The sequence below is a fragment of the Chinchilla lanigera genome, unplaced genomic scaffold, assembly GCF_000276665.1.
Source record: "Chinchilla lanigera isolate Chin_1 unplaced genomic scaffold, ChiLan1.0 scaffold00085, whole genome shotgun sequence".
In the NCBI taxonomy this organism is placed as follows: Eukaryota; Metazoa; Chordata; class Mammalia; order Rodentia; family Chinchillidae; genus Chinchilla; species Chinchilla lanigera.
In genome coordinates, this window is record NW_004955486.1 from 2,226,366 (window position 1) to 2,240,019 (window position 13,654).

Sequence of the window (13,654 nt, forward strand, 5' to 3'; positions counted from 1 at the left end):
ACTGAGCTTGAACTTGCAATCCTCCTGCCTCAGCCTGGAGTGCTGGGATTACAGGCATCCTCTACCACCCCTGGCTCCGTCTCCCAATGTCTAAAGACTTTGGGAGAACATTCATCCAGCCCGCCAGCCTGGGAGAGACTGGAGTGGACCTAATCCTAGTCACAGGGTGGGTTTCCGGTTTTCTCTTATCCTTTGTGGCCCTGTAATGTGGGGGCGATAATCTCTGCCTTCTTCTCTTGGCCTTCGACGTGAGAGGAAGGTGGCCTGGCAGATCTGCCCTAAGGGCCCGCGGGAGGCTTCTCCAAACGCACATGGTGGCTGAGTCTTGGGTGCAGAACCCAAAGGAAGACCAGGACCAACCTGGCCCAACCAAAGCTCAGAAAATGCCCTGCAGAATCCCAGCAGCTGTCCTTTGGCTCCGGAGAGCGCCGCGTGGACAGCTGTGACAGTCCCTGCCCTGAGGAAGGAGAGGGGAAGGCACAAGGTCTGCCCACACTCAGTCAGCCGGGACGGTCACACACTGTCCCTTCCTACCTCACCTGTCTTCTCGCTTTACAGCTAGGCTCAACCAGGTTGACCAGGTTGTCTCGGTCCCACAGCTAGTTGGTAACTGGAGTTTGCCTGGATCCAGCTTTCTCTGGCTCGCTTTTCTCTAATCAGATCCGAGGCACAGGCATCTCCCCCTGTGACAGTGGTGACCCCTGGCTCTGCATGGGGGTGTGTGTGTGAAGGCAGGAGTGTGACTGTTTACAGGAAGTGGAGATGACTATGCATCTCAGAGACCCGCCCTGCTCCTGGAAGGAGACCTACAATCCACTGCTTTGCCTTTTTTTTTTTTCTTCAATCCCTTAAGCACTTAAAGAACAGACCAGAACTGATAGCTAAATTAAACCTGCTGAGAGCGCCTGTTTAATTGAAAATGCCATCTGTAATTTAAATGTCAGAACCGGGATGGTTATTACCGCTGCATTGAAGACTTAGGCTCATTTCACAGTTTCAAAACAGACCAGGGAAAGCAGCAAATGGACCATGGCCTGCGGCTTGTGGAGCGGGTAATAACTTCCCCGGAGCCACTGAGTCCCAGCTCCTGCCGCAGCCCCGAGGAGAGAAGAGCTGGCGGCTGGGAGCTTGGGTTTGGGCTCCGGGATTCAGCCTTCTGCCTTGCCCCCGCACACCTCTGCTCCAACCCCTGGCCCCCCGGCACTTCTGGGCTGAAATCCTAACCTCTTAGCTTAGCACTCAGGGCCCTGCCTCTCTGTCCAGCTGTTTGGGGCCCTTTGGGTGAGCATCGTTTATCATTTAGGACTCAGCCCCAGTGCCACCGCCTCCAGGAAGCCTTCCCTGAGTGCCTCATGCCTCCTCAGATCACTGAGCCAGGCCAGGTTTAGTGCTTCCTTCCTGGTCTTCCATGGCCCTTTGCTCACCTCCGCAGCAGACTTACCAGGGCACACTCTGCTCCTTACTGTCCTATGCACGGGCTCCTCAAGTACAGTCATGGCACTTGTTCTTCTTGAGACCCAGTGCTGTGCCCTGGGCAACCCCAGCAGCTAACATCCGTTGGGCATCTGCTAGATATCAGGCACGGTGAATGGCCCATTTTACAGATGAGAAGACTGAAGCATGCAGAGTAACTTGTCATAAGCAATAGAGGGGCCAGTGGCCCGCTGGACTTGCGGGAGGCAGTGGGCCTCTGGAGGCCAGGCTCTAGCAACTGGGCTCATCTTCTCAACTGTGTTCTGGTCCCACCTGGAGGGGAGACGCCAGAGCAAAGCAATTGACATCAACTGCACAGGAGGTTAAACTGGCCCCCAAGAAATTTCCTGCTCTAGGATCCCCCGTCCCGGCACGTCCTTCTTGCAGGAAGAAATCTCAAGAGGCGCTCCACCCCCAGGCATGGTCAAGCCCATTGTGGGTTTTTTTTTTCCGGTACCAGGAATCGAACTCACAACCTCGCGCTTGTCAGGCAGGCGCTGTGCCGCTGAGCTAAACCCCCAGCGCCCCCATTATGTTCTTTGACATCGCCACTGATGAGAATCTCCTGGGCAGAGCTGTCTGCAGAAAAAGTTCCAAAGCCAGCAGAAAACTTCCGCATCCTGAGCACTGGAGAGAGAGGATTTGGGCCAGGGGGGTGATCATGACATCAGCAGCCAGTCCATCTCCAGGGAGAAATGTGGTGATGGGGACTTTATCCGGAGGCACACAGGAAGTGGCACCTTGTCCATGGTAAATGCAGGACCGGCCACGATGTTTCCCTGTTTCTTCTGCGTGTCCGGGACAGAGTGGCCGGGTGGCACATGTGTGACCCCTGGGAAGGTGACACAGGGTGTGGGCTTTGGAGAAGCCATAGAATGCACTGGGTCCAGGAATGGCAATGCCAGCAAGAGGAAGGTGGGCCCTTCCATGGGCATCTCGGGCACCTCTGCCTGTGCGTGTGTTGGCACCAGCCGTTCCTTCCGCAGCTCAGGATCCCCCCAATGTCCTGTAATCTCTGGGCTCTCCCTGAGGTGCTTTCGGTTCCCTGTTGTCCTCGTGCTCCTCCAAGCCTGCCAGGATTGCAAAGCTAAGCTTATTATGATTATGAAAAACACTAAGTAACAATTGCTTGTAAAAAAGGGGGCGGTCCCAAGGCCTTCAGAGCTTCAAGAGGGGTCCCTGTCCCCTTTCCGTACATCCCCCAACAGCTCTCTGCCTAGCACCCCCAGCTGCATTTAGTAATGCACAGGAGCACAGGGAGGTTGCTGATCAGAGCTGTGAGGTCTCGGGCCGGGATGTTCCATGTCCAAAAGCGCAGTGTCTGTAGTAGTGCCTCACGCGGAGTGTGTGTGGGGGTCAAGGAGACCTGGAAATACAGAGCTTGGCAAAGGCTCAGTTGAGGGGAGCCCTAATATTCATTCATTCATTCATTCTTGCCTCCTTAGCGCACAGCGGGGTAAGAGGCCGTGCCTGCTCTGATTCCTGTGTCCCCACATTCCAGCCTGAGCTGTGTCAAGAAGACCTCGAGGGTCAGTCTTTTCTGCATCGGGCGCAGCACCTGTCATGACCTCTGACCCACTCCGCACCTTGTGTTCCATCCACCTTCTGCTTTGTCACACAATCATTTATTCCCTCAGCTGGGGGAAAACCAGAGAAACTCGCTCCTAATTAGGTGGGTCTCCATCTCCCCAGCTCCTCACTTCCTGCAGGTTCCTGACTTGTTAGAGGAAATCGTATATCGACATCAGTATTGATTTGCATAATTCAGATATAATTAGGAGAAAGGTTTGCTGCTGTGGAAGACAGCGGGTTGGCTATGCTGTATCTGCTGACCTTGGGGAGAGTTTGGGGCTGGAACTTTATCTCTGGCCAAGTCCACAGCTCCCATCTCCTGCAAAGCCCCCGTAGATATGGTGCCCAGGACCTGACTCCTCCTCCGCCGGCCCCTCCTCCTCACGCCTTTGCCATTTCCAGGCAACGGCGAAGCCCTCGCACCCCCAGCATCTCCTGCCTGGGTGGCACCTAGAATCCTAACCATGTGCTATCCCAGGACCCCGCTGGGATGTGCAAGGACATAGAGGACATTCCGCTGTCCTGGAGGGCAGTGGCCACAGGGGTCACCTTGTTTGCGATGCTACCATCTGGAGCAGGGAAGAGAACTTCAGACTAGTGTCGTTTTGACAGTGGGAGGAAAGCAAGAAAAAACTAAGCAGGGCTTGAAGCAGGCGACAAGAAATTAGTGTGACCCGGTGAGTGATATCGCTGCCGTGGTGAGAAGTGGTGGTGCATCCTTGGAGAGATTAGGAACATAACGAGGCGGAGAAGATGACAAATGCTTGCCCTGCCCGCTCTCTTCCGTAGCCATTTCTCCCAGCCGTTATTTATTCTTCTGTTCATTCAACAAATATTTACTGAGGGGCTATTATGTGCCAGGCAAATAGGAAAGAATTAGGTGCTAATATTAAGAGAACAGATGTGATCTATTATGGTTATTATGGGTGGATTTGGCTCCTCTACCCATCCTGGTGTAGGAGAGTAGATCTGAGACCTAAGGGGTGGCGTGCAGGATGAGGGTGTGCAAGATATTATGGATGTGTAGGAAGTCTTCCGGAGAGAACTCTCAATGCCTTGCTACACAGTGCAGGCTGGGCTTGCACTCACTGTGTAGCCAGGGCTGGCCTCAAACTAGCAGTGATCCTCCCGCCTCAGCCTCTGGAGTGCGGGGTTCCAGGCATGTGCCATTATGCCGGGATGCCTCCTGTGAATTGTTCCTCTGGGAGTTGCCCTGGGGCTGCTGCTTCTACTGTCCCAGGAAGCCATGGCTGGGGCTGGGAGTGGAACCTCCCCTTCACGGTGGCCGCACTGCACGGAGCGGGGCACCTCATCAAGTGGGGCACCTTGGCAGGAAGCAGGAAGATAAGCAGGGATTTCTGCCCTCCGCTTCCCCCACTCCTACCCCTTGAGACCTTTACTCCTCCCACACAGCGAGGCCGAACAGCCCTCCCCAGAAGCCACATCCAATTTCCCCAGGGAGCAATCTCCAGGCCGCTGATTTACTCGTTGGCTGTCTCCACGGGCGCTGAATAATAAGGCCTCTTCCCCGGAAAGGATATTAGAGGCTGGGATGGGAAGGGCCGGGGCAGTGTGATATTTATTTCCCCGGCATTTGCGACCATGAATCACAGGGCTGTCTCTAACCTGCACTCTCAAAGTCCGCAGGCCCCAAGATGCATTTCCAGGTCCCTGGGCCAGCTTGCCTGGTGATGTGTTCCTGAGCTCAGCTCATAATTCATGCTGCTGGTCCCTGACAAGCAGGACATTTCTCCCCCTGCACTGGGGACAATGAGAGAGGGGAGGGGTCGTCCAGGCTGGCCTTGCACTCGCTATGTAGCCCAGGCTGGCCTTGAACTCGAACTCGAAGCAATCCTCTCGCCTCACCCTCCCCAGCGCTGAGATTATAGGCATGTGCCGTGGGCTTGCCTGGATTCAGTCATTCTTTCATTGATTTCTCTGGCAAACATCCACTGGGCACTGGCTGCTTCCTGGGCTGGGGGCTGGGTCTAGGGGTGAGCCAGCCCAGCTTGGCCCTTGTCCATGGGAGCTCACACAGTGTCCCCTCTCCACCCTCTGTGGCCACCTGCAGGCCACACTGTTCTGAGCAGTGGCTGGGAGTGGAAACAGATTCCCAGGTCTCTGTCCTGGCCCTCTCTCCCGCCCCTGCCCGGATGGTTCAGTCCTACAGTGCTCTGCTTCCCAGCTGGGTCCTGGACCTCGGCTTTCCTTGGGCAGAGGCTGGAAGCCCTCGCCTCTGGACGCCAGCCTTGGGCAGCTAAGGACGCCCTGCCCCGTGCCGGAAGGAGGATGGACTCCCATGCAGGCGCCAGGCGTTTGCAGCCTGGCCCGGCCACTTGTCAGGGTCACAGTGGTTGGAAGACTGAGAAGAGGCTCTCACGCCTCCCCTCCCGCACCAGGTTAATGAGGGGGCCGGGACCTTGCTGCAGACCGAGGTCCCCCGCAAGGTTAACATGGCTTTTATTGGTGTGAGTGACAGCTTTGTGCAGGGCGGGAGGAGGAGGCGAGGATGTGGCTGAGCGGAGCCAGAAGCCTCGGGGGAGTGGACACGGACATAGTTTCCGGAACACACTCTGCAGGATGCGGCTTCTTTTGGTTTCAGTTTAAATGTTGCCTTGCAAAGGGTCCCTCACCCTCACCATCCCATCTGCTAAGTATGTCCCCACCATTTTCTCTTTCCCTTTGTTTTCTGATTTCTTTCTTTCTCTGTTTCTGTCATTAGACTGCAAGCTCCATGAAGGCTTAGCAATTTGTAATTTTTTTTTTTTTGAGACAGGGGCTCACTATGCAGTTGAGGCTGGCCTTGAACTCCTGCCTCAGCCTCCTCGTGCTGGGATTACATGCATGCGCCACCCTGCCTGGCAAAATCTCATTTTCTGTTTTCTTTGCAGTATCAGGGCTGGAACCCAGGGCCTCCCACATGCTAGGCAAGTGCTCTACCACTCAGCCATACCCCAGATTTTGTCTTCTTTTTCTTTTCTTTTTTTCTTGTCTTTTTTTCTTTTCTCCGTATAGGGGATTGAGCCCACGGCCTTCACACTGAACTGTATCCCTGGAGACAGAGATATGATTTTGAAAGACACTCTCAGTTGTTCAGGCCGGGCTCAAACGTATAACCCTCCTGCCTCAGCCTCCCAGGGTGCTGAGATTATAGGCATGCACCACCACACCTGCCTAGCGCTTCGCAGTTTCTGGAGCTTCTTGTCCTTTCCCGTGGCCTCCTGACCCCTGCCGTGGCTTGGATGTGCTTTGAGGTTCTCCCCAAGGTTCAAGTGCCAGCAGCCCAGCCTCTGTTGCAGTGGGCGGAGGGCTCTAGAGGTGAGGCCAAAGGGAGTCATGGGTTCTTTTGTCATAGCAGTGGAAGACAGGCTAAGCCAATCTCTGATTTGGGGAAGACTATCCGACCTCAGCTGTTTGTCCTCAAGCACAGTTCCCATCCAAGTGCTAGGATGAGGTGGTAATAGGTCAGGGTCAGGCCCCTGGGCTTGGACTCAGACACTAGATTTTGCACCCTGCTTTTGGTGCTTGCTAGCTGCAGGCCACAAGGACAGAATGGACAGCCGGAGCAGAAGTGGTTGATAAAATAGAATCTCCTCCCCACTGGCCCCCGGCCCAGCATCCTGTAGCTCTGTTCTCCAAGGACAATTTTCCTACACGCTCCAAGACCTTCCCTGCCTTGAAAAAAATTACCTTTGATATTATAAAAATAACGTGGTTTTTTTGAGGCAGGGTCTCACTCCCTAGCTCAGAATGTCTTTGAACTCACTGCAGCCCTCCTGCCTCAGCCTCCCAAGTGCTGGGATTACAGCTGTGTGCTACCATGCTCAAGAAAAAGAAGGATTTTCTTTTCTTTTCTTTTCTTTTTGTCTTTTTCAGATAAGGTTTCACCATGCAGTTCAGGCTGGCCTTGAACTCACTTTGTAGCCCAGGCTGGCCTCAAACTCACAGAGATCCTCCTGCCTCAGCCTTCCGAGAGCTGGGATTATAAGTGTGTGCAAAATAAATGATTTTCATTTGAGGAAATAGAAAATGCAGAAGGATAGTAAGACAGACATACAAGTTATCTTTCCTTTGCTTTTAAAATCATAATTATTAGCTCATATATATTGTGCAAAATAACGGTTTTCATGGTGGCATTTCCGGATGTGCATACAATGCGCTCTGACTCTACCCACCCTTCCCTTTACACGCTCTTACCGAACTTACCCGTCCTCTCGGCGCCCTTCCCTTTCCCTCCCAGGCCCCCAGCTTCACCTTACAGATGCTGACTGCAGTCTCTTTCCTTCCTGAGCTGGCCCCGCCCACCTGCGCCCCAACCCCGCCTCCCGAAGTAATTACAAGTAGCATTAAAACTACCTCCCGGACCAAGTTATTACTTCCAAGAATAATAGTCTCTGTTACTACAAGAAACTAATTAACAGCATGCAATGAGGGGGAAAAATTCAATTAATTAGTGGCTTAATAAGTGCTGCAAGGATTCTGGGCTTGCCTTGGGCCTGGGGGCTGGCGGGGACCCCCAGAGGGCTGGGGGTGGGGGGATCGAGAGCTCCCGAGGGCTGCAAGGAATCAGGTCTGCGGGACTCTGCGAGGCTGGGCATTTGCTCCCGGTGACCTTGGGCGTCTTCATGGTCCGGGGTTGTCCTGGGGCGGCGGGACACCCCCACTGCCGGCTGCGGGGGTGTGTGTGGGGAGGGACCTGCGATCCTTTGTCCAGCGGGCTAGCGGGGTGGGCACGCGGGGTCCTCTTTTTCTTGGCATCTCCCGCGGACTCCATCGAGTTCCCCCAGTCCCACCCCTGGGGTCGGCCCTTCCCAAGCCCCGCCTCCAGCCTCTCACCTGGTCTGGCGGCCCCGCCCATGATGCCCTGGCCAGGGCCTCCTGGGCTCCTGCACGGCCAGCCCGGACCACGCCTTGTTCCCTTGCGCCTCCCCGCCTCGCAGCAGCCGCCCCTGCCCTGTCCAGCCCACTGCTGGGCTTGGACAAGGTCCAGCTGTGTCCCCAGCACTCCTCAGGCTCTGGGTGCCCTGGGCTGAGGTGGAGCCAATCTGCCCAGGCCCCTTCTGAACCGCGGCGAGGGGCCCTAGGGAGGAGGGCACAGGGAGGAGTGTGTGCATTTTGCACACACAGAGGGTGCTAACCGCAGTCCACCCACCCAGACGCCTTCTCTCTGCTCCCAGACCTGGGGTCCCCCTAGAGCTTGGGGCCCTGACGCTGCAGCAGCCACAGCAGGCGGAGGGAGGCAGGTGTGTGGGTCACGGATTCACCCCAGTCAGGAAGTGGAGATGCAAACAGGGGGTGACACTAAGGTGTGCGCGACCTGTGGCACCGCCCAGCGTGTGTGGTGTGCGGATGGGAGGAGTGCTGTTGGGATGGATTCCCCACAAACACGGCACCTTACACAGTGCAAACTTTTTTGAGATCTCACTATATAGCATGATCTCACTATATAGCAAGATCTCACTATATAGCATGTTCAAGGACTTGAGCTTACTCCGATCATCCTGCCTCAGCCTCCCAAGTGCTGGGATTGCAGGCATGCGCTACCATATCCACTCAAACTTCAAATTATGAACTTACAGCTGTGAGGTCAGCAGTCCAAAGTGGCCCTCTTGGAGCCACGGTTGCAGTGACTGCCCAGAGGTGTGAGGGAACACCACCTCCCCTCGCCTCCCCAGCCTGGAGGGCCTTTGCACACCTGGCTCCTCCGAGCTGGGATGAGTCCTCAGGCTGCCACCCACCTGGCTTTCCTGTCTCCCCCTCTCTGGCGTTAGGGAGAATCTCCCTGTTTTATGGACACTGGGTTCCCAGGCTTAATTCCCAGTGGCCATGGAAGCTCGGCTTCTCCTAGGTCCTGGGAATCGGTGTGTGGACATCTGAGGGCGCTGTGATCTTGGGACCACAGTGAGGCACAAACCCATAGCAGCACTGTACAAAACAGGCTTGTCCGCGCCTCCCAGGTAACACAATGCATTTGTTGTAGACGTGTGCAGACCCCTGCGTGGATGTGTGTTAGTGCATGTGGGCTTATTGCATTCAATCCTGCTGGAGCAATTATCTTTCTAGAGAATGAAGTTACAAAACCTTGACATTGAAAGCAGGCATCCAAGAGTATGCGGCCAGACGTGTAATTAGACAAAATCACACAAGTGTGAAGTGGGCATGGTGGTGCGCATCTGTCATCCTAGCTACTTGGAAGGCTGAAGCAGGAGGATTGCAAGTCTGAGGCCAGCCTGGACAACTTAGTGAGACACCCTGTCTCAAAGTCAGATAGAGGGTAATAGATAGATAGATGATAGATAGAGAGAGAGATAGAGAGATTTGTTGATCCGGGAATATAACTCCCTGTTCCCTGAGTTCAAAAAGTGAGTCAGGCAGTTAATACAAATAGTTTCTCTGTATTTTGTGATGCTTGTGGTACAATTTGTTTTATTCTCAATGAATACCAACTTTTTTTTTTTTGTCTTTTTGAGACAGGGTCTAGCTATGCAGTTCAGGCTGACCTTGAGCTCCCTTACGTAGCCTAGACTGGTCTCGAACTAGCAACGATTCTCCTGCCTCAGCCTCCCAAGTGCTGGGATTACAGGCATGTGCCACCACGCCTGGTCAAATACCCACTTTCACGCTTTTTGCCTCTCTCCCCTCTCCCCACCTGAGTTGTATAAATTCAGGTCCCCCTGAACTAGGGGCCTCTCTGCACCCCAGCGCCCTTGCACCCCTCCCACTTGGCGCCCCCTTTAGCACTCAGCTTGGGCTTGGTTCTTCACAAAGGCCTTCCCTGTCACAAGCTTTCCGCACCCTGTGGCTGGGCCCCTGGACCTCTCCTGTGTGCCCCTCAGCAACGCCTGTCTCCCAACCCCCACCCTGGGCGGCAGCTCTGTCACCTCCATGGCTCTGCCTGACTTTCTGCCTGCTGCTGCCTAACGTGATCAGTGCACAATCCAGTATACAGTTGGCACTCAATAAGTGCATGTAGAACGGGAGGGAGGGGTCGCACTTGAAGGCAGATTCCTGTGCAAGGTCATGTGCTGGGACGGGGATTCTAACCTGGAACTTTCCCCTGGCAAATATCACCTCCGGCCAGCCATGTGTTTGAGGCCAGAAGCTCTTCAGTGAGTGCCAAGGGAGTGGGTGGGCAACTGTGCATCAGTAAATTCCAAAGCAAGAAGTTGGTGAAAAGCTAGGCTGGATTAAATCACAGGGCAATAGGGAGCCACAGCTGGTTCTGGAGCGCCACCAGCAGTCATGGTCTGCCCTGTGACAGTGCTCTAGGGGAAGGGTCTCCTGACCTGGGCCTGGTCAGCTTGGGCCCCAGCTGAACTCGCAGCCACCTGGTGGCACCGCTGTCCTCCCACAGCCCATCCATGCTGTCTATCGAAGCAGCTGCTGTGGGCCGGCGTTGCCAGAGGGAGGCCGATAAGGCACTTACTGAATTTATGACTTTAATTTATGACAATTCTAGTCCCATTATGGGTTCCCATTTGACTGCAGCCTGAGCCACAGTGGAGTTTAATTACGGTCAAGCGGAGGTTCCCCTGCCCAGGGGGCCTTTCCTGCCACCCAGGGGCTCCTCCCTGGGTACCTGAGGGCCTGTGGTGGCCCTGGGGGTCTGTAGTGGAAGGGCAGGAGCAGGCTGCTGCGGGAGGCGCGAGTGCTGCCAGACTCCCCGCCGTTGCAGCGGCTCCTGCGGGATGCGTGGCGACGCTTAGCGTGTGACAGTTAGACTGCAGTGTGCGGCCGTGCTGACTGAGCAGTGCACAACCTGCGCAGCTGTGCAGCAGGCCTGGGAGGGCGGGGTCTTGAGATCACAGGGCCCTGGGAGAGTAGCGGGAGGGGAGCTTGGGGACCCGCCAGGGCGGAGCTGAGAAAATGTCTCACTTGGGAAGGGGTCCAGACTTGTCCACCTGCCCTGGGGCAGAGGGTGTCCCCCAGGCCGGGGAGGTCCCAAGCCCAGGGTGCGGTCACAGGGGTGGTGCCCAGTCCCGTCTTGGCAGAATGGCGAACAAAACACACAGTAGGAGTCCCTGGTCCCTTTTAGCCTCTTGGGGTGCTCCTCCAGCTGCAGACTTGGGGCCCCAGGCCCCCTCAAGCCCTGGAAGGAGCATGTGGCTGCGGTGAATGTGGGAGGGAGGAGGACAAAGGCCTGGAGACTGGGTAGGGATGCTCAGTGGGCAGCACCAGGCAAGGGTGAGGGGCTTGGGGACTAAGGGGGAGAGTCAAGGTTCCGGGAGGGGAGAGAGCTGAGCTTGTGGTCAGACAGATCCCGGAAATGAAGCTGCCTTGAAACTGGAAAGAGACCCAACGTCTTGCCTCAGTTGCTCCCTCTGTAAAATGGGCCCAAGGACCACAGCAGCCCGGCTTCCCTTGCAGGCAGGAGCAGTAACAGAGACAGCATTGGTGGCCTGGGTGAGGTAACCGCAAGGCAAGGGCCCAAGTAGGGAGCAGCATCTTGGGGGTGGGAGAGCGCGGTGAGGAGAACTTGCCGCTACGGAGAATCCTCGCAGAGCGGGGGCCAGCGGGGAAGACCTGATCGGTCTGAGGAAACGGGGAGACGGGGGCTCTGCCGATCTGGAGGCGCCAGGTCCTCTCCTTAAGATCCAGACAAGAGCGGGGGTGGGGGGTCTGAAAACTCCGACAGCTGCAGCAGCACGGGGGTGACGTCACTGGGCCAGGGGACAGGTGCAGCCGTAGGGAGTGGTGGGGACGTGGCAGCCTGGTGGCACTCGAAGGAGCAGCCGTTTCTCTGGTCATTCTCCACCCGCCTACGAGAGCCCCGACGTCGTCCTTCCCTGCCGTCCGGGGCTGCCGTCTCGTCATGGGGGTCTGGATGTCCGGGCTCTTTGGAGCAGTGGCCCCCCTCCCCGGCTCTCCAGTAACCCTGACGCCCAGATGTGGCCTGAACGGTTGCTGCAGCCGGGAAAGCGCTTTCGATCAGGGAGAAGGCGGACGCTGGAAACGCTGCCGAGAGCTTTGCGTCACCTGGAATCGCTTCTTAGGGGTTTTGATTTCATTTGGGGCGGCGCTGGCGGGAGGCTCCGTCAGGCTTCGCTGGGCTGCGAGACTGAAAATCTCGGGAGATGGGGCCGTGTGGCTGGCGGGGGCAGGAGCAGTGCCGCTGTGCGGGTTGCACGCGGGTGGCATGGGAACGTGCCGCACTGCTCCTGTCGCTTCAGAGCCTCTCCTTGCTTAACCACAGGGAGCCTGGACTATGCTTTCTCCCTTTTCTTGATTTCCAGGACTGGATCTTTGGACACCCAACCATGCCTCAGTTTATCCTTCTGGAGAGCGGGATGGTCACTCTGGCCCTCCTGCTCCAAAGGCAGTCTGAGGGAGGTGTCCGAGAAGGACTCTGGGGGCGTGACCATGTCTGTCTCACCCTCTGAGCCTCAGAGTTCCAAGGGTTTTCACCAGGTGGTCACATCCGGCTCCTGCCAAGACCCCTTGAGGAGGTGGGGGTTGCATCCTTTGTTATAAAAGGAGGTGCGGAGGCTCTCAGAATGTTTCTTTCTTTCTTTTTGAGACAGGGTCTCGCTATGCAGTTCAGGCTGGCCTTGAGCTCACTTTGTAGCCCAGGCTGGTCTGGAACTCGCAACGATCCTCCTGCCTCAGCCTCCCGAGTGCTGGGATTACAGGCGTGCACCACCACGCCCGGCTCTCAGAGTGTTTCAAAATAGGTCTGCTATGATATTTGGCAAGGCCACTGGATCAGGAGACAACTGGTTTGTTGGATCCCAAGAAAAGGGACCAGGCCACGCCATGGGGTTGCACACTGGCTCCCTCAAAGGAGCGAGCAAGTGAGGCTGGGTCAGCAGGCTTGAACTGCAGGTTGGATCTGGAGCACAGGGGCTGCCCAGGGGCAGGGTAGGGTGGGGCAGCGGCTGGGCCTGGCGTGTGAGTGCGGATGCCGGAGGTGGAGAGGGTTTGGGAGTAGGCTCTGGACTGTTTGGTTTGCACCCCGGCAGTCTGTTTCTTTTCTCTAGGAATAATCAGCGCCCCAGGGTCCACAGAGCCCCCGCGGCAGAGCTTCGGACAGACAGTGAGAGACACCGAGGGGCGAGTCGAGTAGTCGAAGTCATACAGGGACGGCGAGAATCCCGGTGTGGTGATGCTCACCCACTCTGAGGCTCGTTTGGCTTCAGGTGGCTTTTCCCAAGGTCCCGTGTTTTCTATTTTCTGCTTCCAAAAAGGTCTGTTCCCCTCTGTGCCTCTGTATTTATTCTCTCTCTCCCCCTCTTCCCTGTCTTTCCCTATTTTTTTTCTATCTCTTCTCACAGTACTAGAAATTGCACGCAGGCCCTTTGCATGGAGCTACCTTCCCAACCCCACATGCCACGCTTTTAAATTTAGTTTCAGGCAGCATCTTGCTACATTGCTAAATTGCTCAGGCTGAACCGGGTGTGATGGCGCACCTGTAATCCCAGCACTCAGGAGGCTGAGGCAGGAGGATCGTTTCGAGTTCGAGACCAGCCTGCGCTACAAAGTGAGCTCAAGGTCTGCCTGGACTGCATAGCGAGATCCTGTCTCAAAAAAAAAAAAAAAAAAGAAAGAAAGAAAAAAATTGCCTCATCTCCCAGAGTGCTGGAATTACAGGGGTGTGCCACCATGCCCAGCT